The 26,799-nt window shown below is 39.5% G+C and overlaps 1 protein-coding gene across 1 annotated transcript in view; it reads left to right on the top strand.

Moving 5' to 3' along the window:
• The first annotated feature begins 2,681 nt into the window (after positions 1-2,681).
• LOC123562671 (uncharacterized) overlaps positions 2,682-26,799 on the top strand; it is a 43,986-nt gene continuing 19,868 nt past the window's right edge. Inside the window, exon 1 of the mRNA XM_045355287.2 lies at positions 2,682-2,698. The gene's annotated coding sequence lies outside the window, so the exon portion shown is untranslated. The remainder of the gene's footprint in view (positions 2,699-26,799) is intronic.

Consider the following 26,799-nt stretch of genomic DNA (forward strand, 5'->3'; position numbering starts at 1 on the left):
GTATTTTTCTGTTGGGTTTAACGTCGCACCGACACAATTATAGGTCATATGGCGACTTGATTAATGTGTTAAGAATCTAGTCATTATTACAAAAAATAATTTCAAACACTATGCAGGTTAGATTTTATTAGTACGCATTTATCAAATTAAATTGGCCGCGCGGATGCGCCACGCTAGATCAATTTAATTTAATAAATGCTCTTACTAATAAACATTAACCTATACGAAAAGTGGAATTGAAACTGCAGTAATAACATATAAACTGGTCCATATTGGTATATATTGGACTGTTCTGAAAACGAAAGAAATTATAACTATTATTTTCTAACTGTTGGTTATCATAAAACAAAGTCAAAACATTGAATTATAAGAATGAAAAGAAGTTTTGAATAGGCGTATAGTTTTTCGACTAAGCGTTCAGTCCGAATTTTAAAAAATTGCGATTAGTGGGTCAGTAATGTAGGTGTCCGGGTAAATTCGGACATCGGCATAATTCGTACAGTTTTGAAGTCAGATCTATAATTATATGTTCTCACATCCGATAAGGCTAATTTATGTCTCTTTTGTGAAATTGATACAGATCTATCTCCGTTAAAATACAATAAAGCCACAAAACGTCTTAATATCGGATATAACGTAACAACTGAAGTAATGACGTAGTACTCATACTTTCTGCGAACAACAAAGATATCTTTGAAGGCGGGAAGTTTTCGAAGAGGATTCAATTCATGTATCAAGCATGATATCATAGTATTGCTTTTAACTATGTATTCAGAATGGAAGATAAATATGTTTAAAACTCAATGATATCTGTTGCTTTCCCCAAAAATCAAAGGATTGTCTAAAATAAGGCAAAAGTTCAAGTGTCCGAGTTAAAACACCTGTTTTCTTATAGTAGGAAAAATTCGAACATGCAATTTTAAGGGACTGTACAGACTCTCTGTACTACGTTGTTTTCGATTTTTGACCAAAACAGTTAGTCAAACCTGTGTTAAAAGCCACCTCTGAACAGAGACCACCTGGCTCTAAAGACTGCATATTTTGTTTCCCACTTTTAACATTACCAGTGTATTTTAACCTGTGAATACAGGCCACCTCCTATTAAAGACTCTCACGAGGGTGGTCTTTATAGACAGGTTTGATTGCATATCAATAAATAGAGAATAATAGGTTAGTGCCGTAGTTGAGAAAGTTTATTTAGCGAGGTGGAGGAGGTTATCGGGTGAGCCGAAGGCGAACCTGATAACGTCCGGAGCCGAGCCAGATAAACTTTCTCCATCTTAGGCACTAACATATTATTCTATTTATCTTGTCATTACTTCATTTTCCGATATTTGGCACCTGATATCGGGTCGAAAATACTGCAAGTGACAGGATAATGATGAATATCTATATTTTTCAGATGTTTGAATTTTGCTTTTTAAAACAATTTTAGTGTCCGAATTATTCCTACGTATTTTATTATGTCCGAATTATTCCTACAATGTGTCCGAATTTTCCTACCTCGTCCGAGTTATGCCGACTGAGGGCAGGGCCAATGAAACCGATTGTGTGACAACATTTTCAGATTACAAACGTAAATATGATTGAATATCGCATCTGTAGATATTCTTTCTCCTTACTGCTTGGGTTTGTTAAGCAGCGAATCAAAATTACGTACACAGCAACCTGACAAACTCGAACTTTTAAAAATCGTCCGAATTTACCCGGACGCCCCCTATCGAGTAGTGGGACAGTGTAATCGTCATACATGTTTCAGAAAAAACACATTTTCCTGAAAACGTATTCGTATTCATAGAGCCATGCTAGTATTTATCGATGCGCAAAATATTTATCTACGAAATAGCAAGGTTTCAATTCTTTGCAAAAGCTCAAGATACATGTATTTCAAAGAATTGATAGTTTCATTACAAAATCGAACAAATACCAACACGTGATTTGACTTGAAAGTAAGTGTATTATGAGTTTTAACAGGCGTGTTTGGTATCTACGTAAACAGTAGCTCTTAAACATTACTTAAATTAAAAAAAATATACTTACTTTATGCGATATTAACGAAATAAACAATGAAAATCCAAGCCATTCGCGACAGCAAAAAATTTGTGTTTTGATTTTTGAACGCCTAGTTTTTGGCGACTTCCGTTTGGGCGTACAGAGAGTCTATACACTGTGGTATAACCTCCTATCGTGCGACGAAAAACAATTATTTTATTCAAGAGCAAATCACTAAATGAGATATATTATTTCGATTCTAACACGTTACCAAGGATTTTTAAGCACATCCTTGACAACGTCCGTCAAGTATTTGCCTGTTTTTTGTTGGTTTCTTTTTCAACGCGCCGCTTGCCGTTTGACGCTATGACGTAATAATTGTGACGTCAGAACAGTGAATTGTTGTAAAATAACCCACATCTTTCAGCCTTCTTTGTTTAATAGGAAAATGAATCAAGTCGTGTTAGAATCATTGATGGACTCTGCTTTGGTAGATAAACCTTTTTTGATATTTTATTCTTCTGAATCTGACGGTTTCACAGGTTTTGAGGAAGGATTCCCAAGACGCGCACTCCCTACATTGCACCTGCCTACAAGGAAATAGGTCCAGGCTACGTGCCTGAGTCAGGTAAAGAAGCTCATTTGATGACGTAATAAATTAATTACGTCATTGTGTCCTCTATCACCGTTCCAGCAAGTCATACAGGTCAGAAAACATTTGCGTTATTTATGGTTTCTCTGTGCTTAAAAGGATTAATTATTTTTATGATGGTAATTCATGTGTAAACCCTGTCTTTAGAATTAAATTATGTTAAATGGGTGCCTTAAAGGCAGGGTTTACATATAGTATAGAAGCTAGATCTTTCCTCAGTTCGCGACTCTAGTTACCTCCCCTGACAGCTAGTTCTCGGAGTCACAAGATTAAGAAAAGGCGCAACCTCGTGTCTTCCAGAAAGGACAATTAACAAAATGATCCTTTTCTCTTGTGCACGGTTTTATGCAACGCATGATATTTCACGTCACATTCCTAGGCCTAGATCTACCCGAGGAAAGTCTCCCACTGGCCTGTATCATCGATTTGTTTGTTGTTGTTTTTTTCTGCCATCGGTGACGTCACAACCTAAATCCGTCACTGTAGTTCACATATGGTATTTTTATTTAATAATTAATACAATATAATTATAGCCTTACTCGATCGGCTTATCGGTATGGCTAAATTTATGACAATAGTTGCCATTCCTCTTACTGTTCGGAAATATGTTTTTTACATTACGTATATTATCCACTTTGTGACCATTACTCGATCATTCACTCTTAGTAACTTTGTAAGCTATCCGGTCCACAATTAAGCAAATTCTGTATAGATCTAGCTATAGATCTAACAGTGTTATTATTGATGCCTGGTAAGCTCATATAATTTTGCTATTATCTGAACCTGTATTGTCAGTTTGTCACTGAAAAAATATAAATATTATAGCATGTCAAAAATATGTTAGATCTACAAAGTTTTTATTTCATTTTTTTTTACTTTATAGTTTTCAATTATACTTCAACAGAAATCCAGTTATTACAGAATTGTCAATACGTCAATGTGTTTTTGGGATTTTTTCCAGTCAGACCAGAGTTATGGCCCTTGATTAAGGCAAAATTATCATATGAATAAAGCGCTTAAAAGTTTGTGTTGCAAATATATTAAAAATATTTTACATTTTCTCATGAAATCATGTATGAATATCATTCAGCATGTGAATTTGCGCAATCGAGATCTGTTCTGGGTTTTACTCTTCAAGACCTGGGTTATGGCCCTTGACTTAGTAAAAGTATGCATTAAAGGCATAAAAAAGTGTGTCCCGTGTGTCTCAAAAATATTTGACCTAGAGTCATGAAACATTACAGGATTAGCCTATTATATATCATGTGAAGTTGTGCATCTGGTCTTCTGTTTGCGATTTCGCTCAGCCAGACCAGAGTTATGGTCCTTGGCTTGAAAGAAAAATCCCGCATAAAGTGCTTTTAAACGTTTGTGTTGCATATTATCTTAAAATATAATTCTCCTAGAATCGTTAAAACATGTAAAGTGACAGGAATATGGGACACCAGTGTCTAATGGACATGATACATGAGTTTTCTGTAGATTTTGTGTGCACGCCTTTTTCTCATCATTTTAGGAATGCCACCAACACCGGTACAATTGGGATAAAAAAAAACTCTGTAATTTTTCGGGAATAATGGAAACTTAAAGAAATTATGTACTTGATTTCTTTTTGAATAATATTTTAAAATGTGTGATGGTATATTGGTAACTGTCAACTAAATTAAATGAGTAACAGTTTACAAAATAGCAAAACTATAATTGTTGAAAAGAAAAAAAACTTAGGCAGTAACAATGGTTTGGGAATTTTAAGTCCAGAATTGGGAAAAAAACATATTTTTTTGGTATTGGGAAAATCCGATTGCCTCCCTTTACGGGTGATAGCTTTATAGGAAAAACAGCTCTGATGTGGAATAAGATAATATCTATTTACAAGATAAATTTATTACCTGAGTTTTCTCCTTTCTTACTTTCTGGAGTTTAAAATTTATGTTCGGCTGGAAATCACTAAAGTATGATTACGTCGCTTTTCAGACGTGACTGTGTTGGACATAATATCAGGCTGAAATAAAATAAAACGCGATGATTAGTTTAAACAGTATTTATTTCAATCAATCAGGTACACATAACATAAACATCATTGTAACAAATACAGTTAGGATTAGGAAAAAAGTTACACGGTAACTTATATGAATCCATTTCCTAATACATACAAATAAATTTTTGTTATGACAGGTTGCAACAAGATTAGTACTGTTAAATGATTAACGTCGTAGAAAAATGAACTTAGAAGAAAATTGAAGTAGAAACTGGTAAAAACTGAGTATTTTTCAACCTAATGTAGACGGATGAAAAAAATACGAAAATAGAAGAAAGTAATGTAAAATATATATATATTATTCAGCTACTCGGGGACCTCCACTCATCAACCGTTGTGACTCGGATCAAAACGACCTGTCGCAGCTATAAATTGCTGAGCTTTGATTATGACATGCTTATTTTGTTCAAAAGACAGATGCTCGTTGCCGAACAGAAGGTTGTCAATCGTAGCGGGACATGGGAGGTTAGTCAAAAGATTTTGCCTTTGCTGGGTGTAGTTGGAACAGGATAAATAGAAATGACTAACTGTTTCGAATAAGCCGCAACTACACAAGGGAGAGTCAATTAGTGAACGCCGATGGAGATCAAAGTTTAATGAACTACAACCCAGTCTTAGGCAAGTATGAAGCATCTGGAGCTTGCGCTGACCAATTTTAAACAGAGCGTTGGGTTTCAGATTGCTTCTATCATTTAAAGCATTTTTGAAAGAATGGATGGTCGTTTGGTCTGTAATAGAAGCTGGTAAACTGTTCCATTCCCGTATAGCAGAGGGTAAGAAAGATGTTCGCGATGATTACGTCACGAATGACACGATAGCTGTTCCAGTCACATTATACTGACACCAAACTGGCCAGTACTAGAACTATCCTATTAATGCTGAGCGCCAAGCTAAGAAAATTCTAGTAACATTATCACGTCTTTGGTATGACGCGGTCAGGGAGCGAACCAACGACCTCCCGCACTCGAAGCGGGAGCCTTACCACTAGGCTACCGAGGCAGTCTTGGATTTTATGTATCTCTGTGACTCCATACAGCAGGTATATTTTTTTTTATTCCATACCCCAGGTAGATCTAAATGAAACGTGAACGTGAAACCAAAAGTTTCAATCCTGTTTGGCCCAAATAACCCGCACCGTGCGCCGTAAAACCAAAATCAGCAAATCAAACTTTATGATTATATGAATATTTCTAATGGACAGTGAATGATCCATAATGATTTCAAGTTCAAACTCAAAGTGTCAAAGACCAAGGTCAAATGGTCTTTAACGTTTCCACCAAAAACCAGTAAAAATGCCCAGATCTACAAATGCTCAAACTTAGCATTGCTCATGGGTAGTGGCCCCTGTTGACTGTGAGGTTAGTGGGTTAATTAGAGTAAAGGATACGCGTGGAATTGCAATTTTGGACTGCCGCCGCGCTAGACTTCGGTTAAATTGTCCCAAAATCCTGTAAGATTCTTTCACCGGTTGTAGGTGCAGATGGGAATTTCCGGCCTCGAGAGTAACTGTTTAGGCGGTTACGGAGCTCCAGCCGAGTAACCACGTAAACAGTTACCCTCGAGCTGGAAATTCCCATCTGCACCTACAACCAGTGACAGAATCTTCTTCTTGCATACCATATTAAAGTCATAAAAATAGAAATAAAATCAATCGAACTGCTTTCGTTTTAGAACTATTTCTTCTAGCAGCGTATTTAAACAAAGCGCGGGAAACCAACGTCCGTAAACAGGAAAGACGTCATGACGTTTCAAAGACAAATAACAATGTTTAGTTCTTTTTTTTGTTTTATCAGTTGCAGCGTAACGTTATAAATTTTTGATAAAATAACGTTTTTTGAATCGAGAAATATACTATCAGAAAACAAGAGGAACTGTCAAGGTATCGGATTTTTATTCCGTTTTATGAAATAAAATGTAATTGCTACATATATGTAGTTCGTAAAACGTCATTTACAGCACGAGAGTCATCTTACACCCCGTTTCCAGCACCGATAAAAATACCGGAAATCCCCATCTGGTATGCAAGAAAGAGCGTATCCCCTATAGCTCATAGACATAAGGACACGAACTGGCTACGTTTAAACCCGCCGACAAGACAGTTAGACAATATAATGACACATCAGCATCGTGCATTCGTGTCGGCGCCCAGAAGACTCGAAGACACGAAATGATAGAAATCAGCCACCATACAGCCAGGGCTTTTCCAAGTGACTGGTATGTCTTATGAAATCGCAGAGTAATAGGCATAAATAACATGGAAACTTTTGAGCACTCACTGTAATTTTCAACTTAGAATTAATTTCATTAGAATGTTGCTACTAGTTGTCGTATGACACTATACATTCCGTAATTACGGTAAACGGATCAATATACTCGGATGATTTATTCTTTTGTGGCGCACGTGTGGTAATATGTGTATTATCATTTACGTGACACCGTATAGTATCCACACGCTTTCAAAAAATACTTTAATTTTTAATGAGTATGGAATATTCATGAAGCGTCAGTCATGGAACAATATTTGTAATAATATTTGATACAAGTGTGAAAAGGAAATATAATTATACTGCTACAAGTAAGGTTTTTGTTTTTAAATTTTTTACACAAAAGTATAAAAACTAAATTTATAAGTAGCTGAAGTGTACGCAGAAAAAGTCGCAAGCATTACAATTAAAAACTGAGTATTAATTTTCATTTGTAAAGAGACAGTTTGAAACTGTGAGGACGCTCAGTATAAATGTTGTAAAAAATTCTTTAAGTAGATCCTTCAGAAGCTTTGAACGCGACCATACCGGGCAGGTAGTCAGTCGTAAGGTGTATAGTTAAGAAAGAGTAGAATAGGCAAACGATGTCTGGGCGCGCTCAACTATTCGATGAATTGATGGAAGTATGGGGTCAAAATATTATCAGAGATTTTTAGACAAAAGAAGAAAAATAGATAAGACAAATACGAAATCTGAACCAATTTCCAAGTCCAAAAAGGGCCATACTTAAGCCAAAATACTTGACAGAATCACATACTCTTGCTTACAGGTAGAATTTATTACAATAAACAAGTGTTCAAAGTTTCAAAGCCATATGTCAAATAGTTGTTACAAAACATGGACTTGTACGAAATCTGAACCAATTACCAAGTCCAGAAAGGGCCATAATTCAGCCAAAATACTTGACAGAGTTATGTACTCTTGCCTACAGGTAGAGACTGTTATACTTAACAAGTGTTCCAAGTTCAAAGTAAACATCTTTGATGGTATACACGACATTACCATTTCATAAAAACTTAACCAACGCCGACGCCGGGGTGAGAAGTATAGCAAAAACGTGAAAAAAAAACAGTAGCAGCGGTAGCAGAAGCAGTAAACGTATGTAAAATTTGAAGTGGAAGTAGCAGCAGTAGCAGTACTTAGTAAAAGCTTGAAATGTGTTATAGCAGTAGCAGCAACAGCTACTTTTCCTGCTGCTACTGCTACTATAAATTTCATGTTTTGGCTACTGCTACTGCTACTTAAAATGTTATGTTTTTGCCACAGTTACTACTGCTACTGCTACTGCCCATTTTACTTTTTTGCCAGTAGTACTTACTACTGATCCTGCTGCTACTGCCTATTTCACGTTTTTGCTACTGATACTGCTCATTTCACGTTTTTTGCAAGTAGTACATACTACTGATACTGCCCATTTTACGTTTTTGCTACGGCTACTGCCCATTTTACGTTTTTGCTACTGATACTACTGCTACTGCTACTGGCAGTTATACGATTTTGCTACAGCTACCGCCCATTTCACGTTTTTGCTACTGATACTGCTGCTACTGCTACTGGCAATTACACGCTTTTGCCACTCTTACTGCTGCTACTGCTACTGCCCATTTCACGTTTTTGCTACTGATACTGCTGCTAGTGTTACTGCCCATTTCAGTTTTTTTAATGTAACTGTTGCTACTGTTACTGCTCATTTTACGTTGTTGCTACTGCTACTGCCCATTTCACGTTTTTGCTACTGATACAGCTGCTACTGCTACTGCCAGTTACACGTTTTTGCCACTCTTACTGCTGCTACTGTCACTGTCCATTTCACGTTTTTGCGACTGTTCTTGCTGCCACTGCCCATTTCACGTTTTAGCGACTGTTACTGCTGCTACTGTTACTGCTACTGGCAATTACACGTTGTTGATACTGCTATTTCACGTTTTGCTATTGATACTGCTGATAATGCTAATGGCAAATACACGTTTTTGCTACTGCTATTGCCCATTTCACGTTTTTTCTGCTAATGATACTGCTGCTACTGCTACTGGCAATAACAGGTTTTTACTACTGCCACTGCCCATTTCACGTTTTTGCTACTGATACTGCTGCTACTGTAACTGGCAATTACCCGTTTTTGCTACTGCTACTGCCCATTTCACGGTTTTGCTACTGATACTGCTGGAACTGCTACTGGCAAATACACGTTTTTGCTACTGTTATTGCCCATTTTACGTTTTTGCTACTGCTACTGCCCATTTCACGTTTTTGCTACCGTTACTGCTGCTACTGTAATAACTGGCAATTACCAGTTTTGTTACTGCTACTGCCCATTTCACGGTTTTGCTACTGATACTGCTGCTACTGCTACTGGCAAATACAGGTTTTTGCTACTGCTATTGTCCATTTCACGTTTTTTACTATTGATACTGCTGCTACTGCTACTGGCAATAACACGTTTTTGCTACTGATAATCCTGCTACTGCTACTGGCAATTACACGTTTTTGCCACTGAGACTGCTGCTAATGTAACTGGCAATTACACTTTTTTTTGCCACTGTTACTGCTGCTACTGCCACTGGCAATTACACGTTTTTGCCACTGTTACTGGTGTTACACGTTTTTGCCACTGTTACTGCTGTTACACGTTTTTGCCAATGTTACTACTGCTACTGCCCATTTCACGTTTTTACCACTGTTACTGCTGCTACTGCTACTGTTACTGCTGCTAGTGCTACTGGCAATTACACGTTTTTGCTACTGCTACTGCCCTTTTCACGTTTTTGCTACTGTTACTGCAGCTACTGCTACTGCCAATTACACGTTTTTGCTACTGCTACTGTCCATCTCACGTTTTTGTTACTGAAACTGCTGCTACTGTAACAGGCAATTACACGTTTTTGCTACTGCTACTGCCCATTATACGGTTTTGCTACTGATACTGCTGCTACTGCTACTGGCAATTACACGTTTTTACTACTGCTACTGTCCATCTCACGTTTTTGTTACTGAAACTGCTGCTACTGTAACTGGCAATTACACGTTTTTACTACTGCTACTGCCCATTTCACGGTTTTGCTACTGATACTGCTGCTACTGCTACCGGTATATACACGTTTTTGCTACTGCTTTTGCCCATTTCACGTTTTTAGCTACTGATAATGCAGCTACTGCTACTGGCAATTATAAGTTTTTGCTACTGCTACTGCCTAGTGCACGTTTTTGCTATTGATAATGCTGCTACTGCTAATGGCAATTACACGTTTTTGCCACTTAGACTGTTCCTAATGTAACTGGCAATTACACGTTTTTGCCACTGTTACTGCTGCTACTGCTACTGGCAATTACACGCTTTTGCCACTGGTACTGCTGTTACACCTTTTTGGCACTGATACTACTGCTACTTCCTATTTCACGTTTTTGCCACTATTTCTTCTGCTACTGTTACTGGCAATAACACGTTTTTGCCACTGTTACTGCTGCTAGTGCTACTGGCAATTACACGCTTTTGCTACTGCTACTGCCCTTTTCACGTTTTTGCTACTGTTACTAGGGCTACTGCTACTGGCAATTACACGTTTTTGCTACTGCTACTGTCCATCTCACGTTTATGCCACTGTTACTGCTGCTACTGCTACTGTCAGTTACGTTTTTGCTACTGCTATGGTCCATCTCACGTTTTTGCCACTGTTACTGCAGCTACTGCTACTGCCAGTTACACGTTTTTGTTACTGCTACTGTCCATCTCACGTTTTTGCCACTGATACTGCTGCTACTGCTACTGGCAATTACACGTATAAGCTACTGCTACTGCCCTTTTCACGTTTTTGCTACTGATACTGCTGCTACTGCAACTGGCAATTACACATTTTTGCTACTGTTACCGCTGCTACCGCTACTGGCAATTACACGTTTTTGCTAGTGCTACTGCCCATTTCACGTTTTAGCTACTGCTACTGCTACTGCCCACTTCACCTTTTTGCTACTGAGACTGCTGCTAGTGTTACAGCCCATTTCACGTTTTTGCTGCTGGGACTGTTGCTACTGCTACTGTCCATTTCACGTTTTGGCTACTGCCCATTCCTGGTACTGCTACTGCCCATTTCACGTTTTTGCTACTGCTACTGCTACTACTGCTACTGACCATTTTACGTTTCTGCTACTGCTACTGCTGCTACTGCTACATCCTGTTTCACGTTTTTGCTTTTGTTACTGCTGCTACTGCTATGGGCCATTTCACGTTTTAGCTACTGCTATTGCTGCTACTACTACTGACCATTTCACGTTTTTGCTACTGCTGCTACTGCTACAGCCAATTTCACGTTTTTTTTACTGTTACTGCTGCTACTGCTACTGCCAATTTCACGTGTTTGCTACTGCTGCTACTGCTACTGCTACTGCCCTTTTCACGTTTTGGCTACTGTTACTGCTGCTACTGTTACTGCCCATTTCACGTTTTTGTTACTGTTACTGCTGATACTGCTACTGCCCATTTCACGTTTTTGTTACTGTTACTGCTGCTACTGTTACTGCCATTTCACGTTTTTTGCTACTGCTTCAGTGCTCTGAACTGCTCTACTGTAACTGGCAATTACACGTTTTTCTATGCTATGCCATTTCACGTTTGCTACTGTGCTACTGCTACTGGCAATTACACGTTTTTGCTACTGTTACTACTGCTAGCTGCTACTGGCAATTACACGTTTTTGCTACTGCTGCTGCTGAACTGCTACTGCCATTACACGTTTTGCATTAACTGTTACTGCTGATGTACTGCCATTTCACGCTTTTTTGCACTGTTACTGCTGACTACTGCTACTGCCATTTCACGTTTTGCTACTGCTACTGTGCTACTGTACTTGCCATTTCACGTTTTTGCCACTATTGCTTTCTGCTACTGTACTGGCAATTAACACGTTTTTGCCTACTGCTGCTACTGCTATGGCATTCACGTTTGCTACTGGCTACTACTTTTCACGTTTTTGCTACTGTCTGGCATACTGCTACTCTGCAATTTCACGTTTTGTGCTACTGTTACTGCGCTACTGTTTACTGCCCATTTACTGTTTGTTACTGTCTACGCTTACTGCTACTGCCATATTCACGTTTTTGTTACTGTTACTGCTGCTACTGTTACTGCCCATTTCACGTGTTGTTCTGTTACTGCTACTGCTACTGCCCATTTCACATTTTTGCCACTGTTACTGCTGCTACTGCTACTGCCCATTTCACATTTTTGCAACTGTTGCTGCTGCTACTGCTACTGCCCATTTCACGTTTTTGCCACTGTTACTGCTGCTACTGCTACTGGCAATTACACGTTTTTACCACTGTTACTTGCTACTGTAACTGTTGCAATTACACTTTTTGCTACTGTTACTGCTGCTACTGCTCAGGCCATTCACGATTTTGCTACTGCTGCTACTGCTCTTCATTTCACGTTTTTGCTACTGTTCCTTCAGCTGTCTACTGCCATTCACTTGCACTGCTACTGCTACTACTGCTACTGCCATTTTCACGTTTTTGCTACTGATACTGCTGCTACTGCAACTGGCAATTACACGTTTTTGCTTTGCTGCTGCTACTGCTATGCCCATTTCACGTTGTTGCTACTGTTACTGCTGCTACTAGCTACTGGCAATTCACGTTTTTGTACTGCTGCTACTGCTACAGCCAATTTCACGTTTTTTTTACTGTTACTGCTGCTACTGCTACTGCCAATTTCACGTGTTTGCTACTGCTGCTACTGCTACTGCTACTGCCCTTTTCACGTTTTGGCTACTGTTACTGCTGCTACTGCTATGGGCCATTTCACGTTTTAGCTACTGCTACTGCCAATTCACGTTTTTGTTACTGTTACTGCTGCTACTGCTACTGCCCATTTCACGTTTTTGCTACTGCTACTGCTGCTACTGCTACTGTCCCATTTCACGTTTTTGCTACTGAACATGCTGCTACTGTTACTGTCCATTTCACGTTTTTGCTACTGTCTACTGCTACTGCCTGGCAATTACACGTTTTTGCTACTGACGCTGCTACTGTCTGCCAATTTCACGTTTTTGCTACTGAACTGCTGCTAGTGTTACTGCCCATTTCACGGTTTGCTACTGCTACTGCTAACTGCTATGCCCATTTCACGTTTTTGCTACTGAACTGCTGCTACTGTAACTGTCCAATTTCACGTTTTTTTTCTGCTGATTACTGCCCATTCAGTTTTTGCATGTTATGCTGCACTGCTCTGCCCAATTTACACGTTTTTGCTCTCTACTGCTACTGCCATTCACGTTTTTGCTACTGTTACTGCTGCTACTGCTATGGCCATTTCACTTTTGCTACTGCTACTGCTGATACTGCTACTGCCATTTCACGTTTTTGCTACTGTACTGCTGCTACTGTTCTACCCATTTCACTGTTTGTTACTGTTACTGCTGTACTGCTACTGCCCATTTCACGTGTTCTGCTGCTACTGCTACTGCCATTCACATTTTTGCAACTGCTTAGCTGCTCTACTGCTACTGCCCATTTCATGTTTTTGCTACTGTTACTGCTGCTACTGCTATGGCCAATTCACGTTTTACATGGTACTGATGCTACTGACTCAATTCACGTTTTTGCTTACTGTTACTGCTGCTACTGCTACTGCACATTTACGTTTTCTGCTCTACTGCTCCATTCACTTTTTGCTACTGTTACTGCAGCTACTGCAACTGGCAATTACACGTCCTACTGCTACTGTCCATTTCACGTTTTTTGCTACCGATACTGCTGCTACTGCAACTGGCAATTACACGTTTTTGCCTCTGTTACTGCCCATTTCACGTTTGTTGCTACTGTTACTGCTGCTGCTGCTACTGGCAATTACACGTTTTTACTTCCGCTACTGCTCATTTCACGTTTTTTGCTACTGTTACTGCTGCTACTGCTACTGACAATTACACGTCTTTGCTACTGCTACTGCCCATTTCACATTTTTGCTACTGTTACTGCAGCTACTGCTACTGGCAATTACACGTTTTTGCTACTGCTTCTGTCCATTTCACGTTGTTTGCTGCTGATACTGCTGCTACCGCTACTGGCAATTACACGTTTTTGCTACTGCTACTGCTACTGCCCATTTCACGTTTTTGCTACTGAGACAGCTGCTACTGTTACTGTCCATTTCACGTTTTTGCTACTGCTACTGCTACTGCCCATTTCACGTTTTTGCTACTGAGACTGCTACTGCCCACTTCACGTTTTTGCTACTGAGACTGCTGCTAGTGTTATAGCCCATTTCACGATTTTGCTACTGCTACTGCTACTGTTAATGCCCATTTCACGTTCCTGCTACTGAGACTGCTACTTCTGCTACTGTCCATTTCACGTTTTTGCTATTGCCCATTGCTGGTACTACTTCTGCCCATTTCACGTTTTTGCTACTACTACTGCTACTGTCCATTACACGTTTTTGCTACTGTTACTGCTGCTACTGCTATGGGCCATTTCACCTTTTAGCTACTGCTACTGCTGCTACTGCTACTGCCCATTTCACGTTTTTGCTACTACTACTGCTGCTACTGCTTCTACCTATTTCACATTTTTGTTACTGTTATTGCTGCTACTGCTACTGCCCATTTCACGTGTTTGCTACTGCTACTGCTACTACTGCTACTGCTACTGCTACTGCCCATTTCATGTTTTTGCTACTGTTACTGCTGCTACTGCTATGGGCCATTTCACGTTTTAGCTACTGCTACCGCCCATTTCACGTTTTTGTTACTGTTACTGCTGCTACTGCTACTGCCCATTTCACGTTTTTGCTGCTTCTACTGCTTCTTGACAATTCACGTTTTTTCTACTGATACTGCTGCTACTGCTACTGGCAATTACACGTTTTTGCCGCTGTTGCTGCTGCTACTGTAACTGGCAATTACACGTTTTTGCCACTGTTACTGCTGCTACTGCTACTGGCAATTACACGTTTTTGCTACTGCTACTGCTACTGTCCATTTCACGTTTTTCCTATTGATACTGCTGCTTCTGCCACTGCCCATTTCACGTTTTTGCTACTGCTGCTGCTGCTACTGTTATCTACACGTTTTTTCCACTGATACTTCTGCTACTGCTATTGGCAATTACACGTTTTTGCCACTGTTACTGCTGCTACTGCTACTGAGAATTACACGGTTTTGCCACTGTTACTGCTGCTACTGCTACTGCCCATTTCAAGTTTTTGCCACTGATAATGCTGCTTCTGTACCTGGCAATTACACGTTTTTGCCACTGAGACTGCTGCTACTGTAACTGGCAATTACACGTTTTTGCCACTGTTACTGCTACTACTGCTACTGGCAATTACACGTTTTTGCCACTGTTACTGCTGCTACTGCTACTGCCCATTTCACGTTTTTGCCACTGTTACTGCTGCTACTGCTACTGGCAATTACACGTTTTTACCACTGGTACTGCTGCTACTGTAACTGGCAATTACACGTTTTTGCCACTGTTACTGCTGCTACTGCTGCTGGCAATTACACGATTTTCTACTGCTACTGCCCATTTCACTTTTTTGCTACTGTTACTGCAGCTACTGCTACTGGCAATTACACGTGCTACTGCTACTGTCCATTTCACGTTTTTTGCTACTGATACTGCTGCTACTGCAACTGGCTATTACACGTTTTTGCTTCTGTTACTGCCCATTGCACGTTTGTTGCTAATGTTACTGCTGCTGCTGCTACTTGCAATTACACGTTTTTGCTAATACTACTGCTCATTTCACGTTTTTTCCTACTGGTACTGCTGCTACTGCTACTGTTACTGCTGCTACTGCTACTGGCAATTACACGTCTTTGCTACTGCAACTGCCCATTTCACATTTTTGCTACTGTTACTGCAGCTACTGCTACTGGCAATTACACGTTTTTGCTACTGCTACTGCTACTGCCCATTTCACATTTTTGGTACTGCTGCTACTGCTACTGCCCATTTCACGTTTTTGCTACTGAGACAGCTGCTACTGTTACTGTCCATTTCACGTTTTTGCTACTGCTACTGCTACTGCCCATTTCACGTTTTCGCTACTGCTACTGCTGCTACTGCTACTGCCCATTTCACGTTTTTGCTACTGAAACTGCTACTGCCCACTTCACGTTTTTGCTACTGAGACTGCTGCTAGTGTTATAGCCCATTTCACGTTTTGGCTACTGCTACTGCTAATGCCCATTTGACGTTTTTGCTACTGAGACTGCTGTTTCTGCTACTGTCCATTTCACGTTTTTGCTATTGCCAATTGTTGGTACTACTTCTGCCCATTTCACGTTTTTGCTACTGCTACTGCTACTACTGCTATTGTCCATTTTACGTTTTTGCTACTGCTACTGCTGCTACTGCTACATCCTGTTTCACGTGTTTGCTATTGACACTGCTGCTACTGCTACTGCCCATTTCACGTTTTTGCTATTGTTACTCAACTTACTGCTGCTATTGCTATGAGCCATTTCACGTTTTAGCTACTGCTACTGCTGCTACTGCTACTGCCCACTTCACGTTTTTGCTACTGAGACTGCTGCTAGTGTTATAGCCCATTTCACGTTTTGGCTACTGCTACTGCTAATGCCCATTTGACGTTTTTGCTACTGAGACTGCTGTTTCTGCTACTGTCCATTTCACGTTTTTGCTATTGCCCATTGTTGGTACTACTTCTGCCCATTTCACGTTTTTGCTACTGCTACTGCTACTACTGCTATTGTCCATTTTACGTTTTTGCTACTGCTACTGCTGCTACTGCTACATCCTGTTTCACGTTTTTGCTATTGACACTGCTGCTACTGCTACTGCCCATTTCACGTTTTTGCTATTGTTACTGCTGCTACTGCTATGGGCCATTTCACGTTTTAGCTACTGCTACTGCTGCTACTGCTACTGCCCATTTCACGATTTTGCTACTGCTACTGCTGCTACTGCTACTACTGCTACTGCCCATTTCACGTTTTTGTTACTGTTACTGCTGCTACTGCTACTGCCCATTTCACGTGTTTGCTACTGCTACTGCTGCTGCACTGCTACTGCCCAGTTCACGTTTTTGCTACTGTTACTGCTGCTACTGCTATGGGCCATTTGACGTTTTAGCTACTGCTACTACCCATTTCACGTGTTTGTTACTGTTACTGCTGCTACTACTGCCCATTTCACGTTTTTGCTACTGCTACTGCTTCTACTGCTTCTTGACAATTCACGTTTTTGCTACTGATACTGCTGCTACTGCTACTGCCCATATCACGTTTTTGCTACTGCTGCTGCTGCTACTGTAACTGGCAATTACACGTTTTTGCCACTGTTGCTGCTGCTACTGCTACTGGCAATTACACGTTTTTGCTACTGCTGCTGCTGATACTGCTACTGGCCATTTCACGTTTTTGTTACTGTTACTGCTGCTGCTGCTACTGCCCATTTCACGTGTTTGTTACTGTGACTGCTGATACTGCTACTGCCCATTTCACGTTTTTGTTACTGTTACTGCTGAAACTGCTACTGCCCATTTCACGTTTTTGCCACTGATAATGCTACTACTATACCTGGGAATTACACGTTTTTGCCACTGTTACTGCTGCTACTGTAACTGGCAATTACACGTTTTTGCATCTGTTACTGCCGCTACTGCTTTGGGCCATTTCACGTTTAAGCTACTGCTACTGCATCTACTGCTTCTTGACAATTCACGTTTTTGCTACTGATACTGCTGCTACTGCTACTGCCCATATCACGTTTTTGCTACTGCTGCTGCTGTTACTGTAACTGGCAATTACACGTTTTTGCCACTGTTGCTGCTGCTACTGCTACTGGCAATGACACGTTTTTGCTACTGCTGCTGCTGATACTGCTACTGGCCACGTCACGTTTTTGTTACTGTTACTGCTGCTGCTGCTACTGCCCATTTCACGTGTTTGTTACTGTGACTGCTGATACTGCTACTGCCCATTTCACGTTTTTGTCACTGTTACTGCTGAAACTGCTACTGCCCATTTCACGTTTTTGCCACTGATAATGCTACTACTATACCTGGCAATTACACGTTTTTGCCACTGTTACTGCTGCTACTGTAAATGGCAATTACACGTTTTTGCTTCTGTTACTGCCGCTACTGCTATGGGCCATTTCACGTTTTAGCTACTGCTACTGCTGCTACTACTTCTGCCCATTTCACGTTTTTGCTACTGCTACTGATGCTACTGCTTCTGCCCATTTCACGTTTTTGTTACTGTTACTGCTGCTACTGCTACTGCCCATTTCACGTGTTTGCTACTGCTACTGCTGGTACTGCTACTGCCCATTTCACGCTTTTGCTATTGCTGCTGCTGCTACTGCTACTGCCCATTTCAGGTTTTTGCCACTGTTACTGCTGCTACTGCTACTGGCAAGTACACGTTTTTACCACTGGTACTGCTGCTAATGTAACTGGCAATTACACGTTTTTGCCACTGTTACTGCTGCTACTGCTACTGGCAATTACACGATTTTATACAGCTACTGCCCATTTCACTTTTTTCCTACTGTTACTGCAGCTACTGCTACTTGGAATTACACGTTTTTGCTACTGCTACTGTCCATTTCACGTTTTTTGCTACTGATACTGCTGCTACTGCAACTGGCTATTACACGTTTTTGCTTCTGTTACTGCCCATTGCACGTTTGTTGCTACTGTTACTGCTGCTACTGCTACTGGCAATTACACATCTTTGCTACTGCTACTGCCCATTTCACATTTTTGCTACTGTTACTGCAGCTACTGCTACTGGCAATTACACGTTTTTGCTACTGCTTCTGCCCATTTCACGTTGTGTGCTGCTGATACTGCTGCTACCGCTACTGACAATTACACGTTTTTGCTACTGCTACTGCAACTGCCCATTTCACATTTTTGGTACTGCTGCTACTGCTACTGCCCATTTCACGTTTTTGCTACTGAGACAGCTGCTACTGTTACTGTCCATTTCACATTTTTGCTACTGCTACTGCTACTGCCCATTTCACGTTTTTGCTACTGCTACTGCCCATTTCACGTTTTTGCTACTGCTACTGCTACTGCCCACTTCACGTTTTTGCAACTAGACAGCTTAGTGCTATAGCCCATTTCACGTTTTTGCTACTGCTCTAGCCCATTTGAATGATTACGTTTTTGCTTCTGTTACTGCCCATTGCACTTTTGTTGCTACTGTTACTGCTGCTACTGCTACTGGCAAGTACACGTCTTTGCTACTGCTACTGCCCATTTCACGTTTTTGCTACTGTTACTGCAGCTACTGCTACTGGCAAGTACACGTTTTTGCTACTGCTTCTGCCCATTTCACGTTGTTTGCTGCTGATACTACTGCTTCCGCTATTGGCAATTACACGTTTTTGCTACTGCTACTGCTACTGCCCATTTCACATTTTTGCTACTGCTGCTACTGCTACTGCCTATTTCACGTTTTTGCTACTGAAACAGCTGCTACTGTTACTGTCCATTTCACGTTTTTGCTACTGAGACTGCTGCTACTGCTACTGCCCATTTCACCTATTTGCTACTGCTACTGCTGGTACTGCTACTGCCCATTTCACGTTTTTGCTACTGCTACTGCTACTACTGCTACTGTCCATTTCACGTTTTTGCCACTGCTACTGCTGCTACTGCTACTTCCTGTTTCACGTTTTTGCTACTGGTACTGCTGCTACTGCTATTGCCCATTTCACGTTTTTTGCTACTGTTACTGCTGCTACTGCTACTGGCAATTACACGTCTTTGCTACTGCTACTGCTCATTTCATGTTTTTGCTACTGTTACTGCAGCTACTGCTACTGGCAATTACACGTTTTTGCTACTGCTACTGCCCATTTTACGTTGTTTGCTGCTGATACTGCTGCTACCGCTACTGGCAATTACACGTTTTTGCTACTGCTACTGCCCATTCCACATTTTTGCTACTGAGACAGCTGCTACTGCTACTGCTACTGCCCATTTCACGTATTTGCTTCTGCTACTGCTGATACTGGTACTGCCCATTTCAGGTTTTTTTTTACTGCTACTGCTACTACTGCTACTGTCCATTTCACGTTTTTGCCACTGCTACTGCTGCTACTACTACTTCCTGTTTCACGTTTTTGCTACTGGTACTGCTGCTACTGCTACTGCCCATTTCACGTTTTTGCTACTGTTACTGCTGCTACTGCTACTGCCCATTTTCCTTTTTCACTACTGCTACTGTCCATTTCACGTTTTTGTTACTGCTTCTGCTACTGTCCATTTCACGTTTTTGCCACTGCTACTGCTGCTACTGCTACTTACCATTTCACGTTTTTGCTACTGCTACTGCTGTTACTGCTACTGCAAATTTCACGTTTTTGCTACTGCTTCTGCTGCTACTTTTACTGCCAATTTCACGTTTTTGCTACTGCTTCTGTTGCTACTGCTACTGCCCACTTCACGTTTTTGCACAGCTACTGCTACTGCCCATTTCACGTTTTTGCTATAGCTACTGCTACTGCCCATTTCACGTTTTTGCTACTGTTACTACTGCTACTGCTACTGTCTATTTCACGTTTTTGCTACTGTTACTACTACTGCACATTTTTACGTTTTTGCCACTGTTGCTACTGCTACTGCCCATTTCACGTTTATGCTACTGCAATTGCTGCTACTGCCATGGGCCATTTCACGTTTTTGCTACTGCTACTGCCCATTTCACGTTTTTGTTACTGTTACTGTTGCTGCTACTACTGCCCATTTCACGTTTTTACTATTGCTACTGCCCATTTCACGTTTTTGCTACTGTTACTGCTGCTGCTGTTACTGCCCATTTCACGTTTTTGCTACTGCTACTGCTGCTACTGCTACTGCCCATTTTACGTTTTTGCTACTGTTACTGCTACTGCCAAATTCACATCGAACACCACTAGACGGGCATGTCTCAAATATATAGTGTCCTGAATTATCATCGAATACTTATTTTAATTGGCGGATTGATAAATCAGGCATCTGCGATCGATAATAAATTCACTGTGCTAACCCTTGACATTTCACAACTTTTTTAGACAAATAATAAAACAGTAGGGCAGGTGAATTTAAACATAAAATACGTCGGGACTGTCATCTATCAATAGTGATGACTTTTTATTTATAGTATAATTTATTTTAAAATTATTAACCACACTTTGATCTTTCCAGGTAAAAAAAATTAACTTAATCACAAAACAAAGGTAATGTCCTTAACAGTCTTTGTTAGATTAAGGTAACAGAACTTTCAATTAGTATCAGCCATTGATCTCTCTAGGTACAAAAAGAAATAAATCATAAAACAAATGTAATGTATTTCACAGTCTTTATCAATATTCCAATTTGAAACTAAATCATTCATCTGGTGCATGCCTTCTGTTTCTTGTAGACACTAGAGATTTTTGTCACTTTTGTGACCATATAATGTTGGCTTACTATAATAAACAAGAGGGTCATGATGACCCTATATCGCTCACTTGTTAAACTTGGCCTTGGAATCATCAAGATAAACATTCTGACCAAGTTTCATGAAGATAGGGTCATAAATGTAGCCTCTACAGTGTTAACAGGCTTTACCTTTGATTTTTATTTAAATGGTGACCTAGGTTTTAACCCCACGTGACCCAGTTTCGAACATAGCCTACAATTTATCAAGATAAACATTCTGACCAACTTCCATGAAGATGTGATCAAGAGTGTTAACAAACTTTTCCATTGATTTGACCAGGTGACCTAGTTTTTGACCCCACATAACCCAGTTTTAAACTTGACCTAGGAATCATCAAGATAAACATTCTGACCAAGTTTCATGAAGATAGGGTCATAAATGTGGCCTCTATGATGTTAACATGCTTTTCCTTTGATTTGACCTGGTCACCTAGTTTTGGACACCACATAACCCAGTTTCAAACTTGGTCTAGAGATCATCAAGATAAACATTCTGTGCAAGGTTGTATCAATTAAAAAGCAAATAAATGAAACCTCTATATGACTGAAAGTGCCAGAATAGAAAAGTTTGCCCCTTTCAGGGGAAGTAACTAGAACCCATGACAAAATCTAGCCGATTTTCGAATGGAACCGAGATCTTATTGTGACTTAAGTTGTGTGTAAGTGTGGTTGAAATCGAATTTAAAGTGTTCACAGGGTAAAAACTAACAAATTATTTTGGTTCTTTCAGTGGTCAATCAGGGACCGTAACTCTAGAACCTAGGATTTACCATGGTATTCAAGATCTTTTGTTGTTCAAGATATTTTGCAAGTTTGTATCAGATCAAACCATAAATAAAGTCTCTATATGGCTGCAAAAGCCAAACTAAGAAATTGTGGACGGGCGACTGACGGACGGACGGACGAAAGGCGATCACAAAAGCTCACTTTGTCACCACGTGACAGGTGAGCTAAAATGTCAGACGTTAGCTTGTAAGTCTCCTTTCAACATAAGACTTGGTGGGAAATTCGGTTTAAAGTCCATATAAAGCAAGTTGATAATTGTGGGGTCTAAAGAATCCCGCTGTATTGACGGTCTAGTTGGGGAAAAAATCATATTTAATATCAGCTTTACCGATACTAATAGGGAAATGGCGAGAACATTTACTGATTCAAACAGTCTTCTCAGTTTTCAGCTCAGCAGAGAAATAATTGCTCAAGATGAGCTTTTATGATAACTCACAGCCGATTTGTCTGTACGTCCGTTCGTCTGCGTCAACATTTTCTTTGAACAGAACATCTGAAAGAACTGGTTGGAAGTTCATATTTCATACGTGCTCAAAAACATGGTCGCCAAGTCGAGGGCTCAGCGCAAGACTATTCTAACTTGATTTTCAGAAATTATTCAGGAAGTGAAAAAAATTGCGTTGTATTTTTGGATTTGGCCATAGAAATTGTCTTTTATCATCTGTATATCTCAAAAGGCTAAATTAATACCAAACACTTTTCAGTTTTTCAATTAATTCATTTATTTTGATTTTATACACATTTTTAAACACAGCATAGTTTTGCACCAAAAACATACACTACTTAAGCTGATTTTTTACGCAAGACTATTCTATCTCAAGTTAGAATAGTTTTGCATAAAAAAATGTTGAAACCAAATTATTTTGTAGTGCAGAATTATTCTAACTCCAGTTTGAATACTTCTGCAATATATTTTAAGTCATGCAGACTCTTGTCTTATGAGTAAAATAATAAATCTAAGCAGTCCAATAGGAAAAGTGGAACCTGGAGCCCCCGACACCCATGTTTTATAATAAATTTAAGAACTGTAACAGTTCCAATTTATATGACTTTAGTTACAAATTCTGCTTATTTTTTACTTCTGACCAAGTTGTCTCCCACTTCCCCCCCCCCCCCCCCCCCCCCCCCCACCACTTGAGCATTCTAGCAAGCAAAATAACAGAATATTATTCACAAGTGTTAAGATTTTACAAATAACTGAGGCCACTAAAAAAATTCTTGCAAATATATCCCTACTCACAATAGAAAATTAAGTACCAAGCTAAATTAGTAAAAGTTATAAAATGACTGCTGATTGGAGGTGACCGTTAGTACAGGTTATTACCGTTAGTACAGGTTAGACCTTACAACATATTAGTAGCAAAATGTGCATTTTCTTACAATTTTAACATAATTTAAACTTACATAATAGCATTTCATTCAATAATTGGTAAAATTTTGCATGATAAAGCAATTCCACAAATACATTAAACACAACAAACTAGGTGTCTTTTAATATACATTTCATGCATTTACCTTTTCATTTGAAAACAACAAAAAACAAATGGAGTTGTCCATACGACAGTCAGTGCTCGACTATTCGAATTAGGGTAAGTAGAATAGTTAGATTTATAATTCTTTAAATAGTTGAGCTAAAAAAAACAACAAACTATTCAAACTTTAAAAATTTAACACTAACAGATTACTGTTAAGAGAAAAGACTGTCTGAAAAGCAACATTCATTGCACAGATCAAAATTAAACATTTTCATTTTGTGCACTTTTATCACGATAGTTCTCAAATAGTCAAGCTAAAAAACAACAAACTATTCAAACTTTAAAAATGTAACACTAAGTGTTAACAGAAAAGACTGTCTGAAATGTAAAGTGCACCGAAAAGCAACATTCATTGCACAGATCAAAACACTTTCTAGAAACAGTTTTAAACATTTTCATTTAGTGCACTTTTGTCATGAGGAAGAAGCAGATAGAACAAGTGATGGACTTTTGGTATAATACCGCTCCTGCAAAGGGATAGCAAATCATGGTATTTCTGCCAAGAAATATTTGGCTGATCTGCATTCAACCTGTCTAAAGCTATGTTATTGGGGTTTTCAGTAACATTTACTCTGCGCAAACGATGGGCCAGATTAAGGAAATGGACAGGTCCATCATAGTCATACTGTATCGTAACAGTATTTGGATCATTGATATTTAAAGAAAACCTTCTCACTTCAGACCAGTAAACCTTCTCTCTGTCTGTGTCAAGGTCAAAATTTTTCAAAGCTCTTGCTGTTTGTTTAAAGTTGAAAAAATTTGAAATATCCATCTCTTTAACTTTATATGGATTTTTAGGCCTTGCTGTTCTTATGATGGCTGCCCACTGAGATGTAGTGTACACTGAGACATGACGGCTCGCTGTTTCAATTGCAGCATGCACTGCATCGTTTTCATTAAAGGTGTGGCCCTTTTCAAGGTACTTATGTTCAACTGAAGTGAGATTGAATTTTTGCAGAGCATACCAAAGCATGGAGATGTAATATTTATTTTTGTTTTGTGATCCACAGTTATCTGAAAAAAAATACAAAGTTCTTTTTACCCTTTTCTGCCATGTCTTGAATATAACTAAATACACAACTTGAAATATCGCATGCACCCCTTCCAGACACAGACTCGTTCCAAACGTAACAGTAGGCTTCACTTGTCCCCAGATTATAGATACTAAAGTTAAAAGTATTTAATCTACGCTTGTAAAATAGGGCAGACTCGAAGCCTTTCGGTGTGGTCAAAACTTCTTGTAAGTCAAAACATGAAGCAATATAACTATCATGCTGGTTCGACTTGGCTTTCAGTTTGTCTTTCTCCTTATGTTCCCTAGCAGCAATCTTATTTTTCAAATGACTCTCGTACTCACATTTCTCTTTCTCAGTAAACGAAGCTGAATTATTTCTGTATGAACTACATACATCACATTGGTCTTTAACTGGCTTGAAAAATGCAAGATTGAAATTGTGATCAAACACTGACCTATACACAGACATTGTAACTGGCTGTATGCTGTCTTTAGCACACTTTTCACAATAGAGATTATACATTTTGGAACAGAAAGGTCAGGACTTAGATACATTTTTTTGGAGTCCTTTCTACAGTAGTGGCTTGGTATGGTAGGAAAGGAAGCTATATGACTTTTAATGTAATTCACTTTATCTTCAGGGGTTCTGTTGGGTTTTGTATGGTGCTTCCCTCTTTTATCAGATGCACACACACCAGGAAGCGAATCTACAGATTTTTTCAGGGCTGTCTGCACCATTTGGCCAGTTATGTTTAAAGTGTGCAGAAAAAATGTATTACAAACTCTGATTGGAGTTTCATTACAGGGCAGTGTATACTTAAATGAATATGAACGACGACTTTGTCCTGATACAGTTTTATGTGCTTTTTGTTTTGGTTCGGAGTGCTTTAGTATAAACTGTCTTTGCTGAGTGATATCACCTAAACCCCAGAATTTGTGGAATATATCTTCTCTAACATCTCTGCTTATGAAAGAATGACATTTAAACCTACAAGTCACCCCACACCCTGGTTTTACATATTTTGCAGGTTTTTCAGTTCCCTTTTCATTTACAAATTCTCTCCCTGTACTTCTATACCTTTTTAATACTGACCTCTTCCATTTTTCAGGATTGCGTGTACGCTTTCTACCCCTATATTCTAACCCATGATCCCTACTGCTCAAATTACTATCAACAGAACTATCTCCTGTTACATTACTATCTATCATATCATTGTCTACTATACTACATGTACTGCCCATGGTGTCATCACAAACTAATGTGTGACTTCCATTCATCACATTATCAGTACTAACTAGTCTTTCACTGCTTCTTATGCAATCTCCCATACCGTCAGCTGTCTCTCTACCAGAAGCACCTACTAAACCTTCTACACCCTGTTCATCAATATCAGCCTCAACACCTTCCACAGTATAACGAATACAATCATTCATATCAAAAGTACCGTTACTTCCTGAAATTTGACTGTCAACAAACAGACCATCAGAAACTCCCCCCACATCCTGTACAGATTCACCACCTTCAGATCTTTCTATCTCACCATTTCTAACCACCATATTGTCACAATCTATTTCAACATCATTACATGCAGTATTATTAATATCAACATTTTCAGTGACACCTCCATTTACCACAATATCATCACTAGCAGAAACATTTCTACCTACAATATTACCATCACCCACAATATCTCTCTTGATATGCATTCTATCAATGACATTAGTTTTTGATACAACTTTAGGTGTACTTGTTCTGTTTCTCAAAGTTTTATTTGCAACACGTTTTTTTACTTTTCTTAACCTCTTTTTCTTTAACTTGGGTGCATTTTCATCTGAGTCATTTCTGAATCTGACATCTCATTCTGAAGAAGTTTTCTTTCATCAGAAGTGAACTTGTACTCACTTCCAGAGCTACAAATATCAGAAACTGAGTCACAGAAGTCATCAGTTTCAAAAACGACTTTATCAGTATCAGATTTTGCAAACTTTGTCCTCAGAACGGATAGCGGAACATTGTCACTAGAATCTGATTCATTGCTGCTTGTTTCAACTTCAACTGAATTAATACTATCTAGAA

This window comes from Mercenaria mercenaria, chromosome 2 (genome assembly GCF_021730395.1).
Source record: "Mercenaria mercenaria strain notata chromosome 2, MADL_Memer_1, whole genome shotgun sequence".
NCBI lineage: Eukaryota > Metazoa > Mollusca > Bivalvia > Venerida > Veneridae > Mercenaria > Mercenaria mercenaria.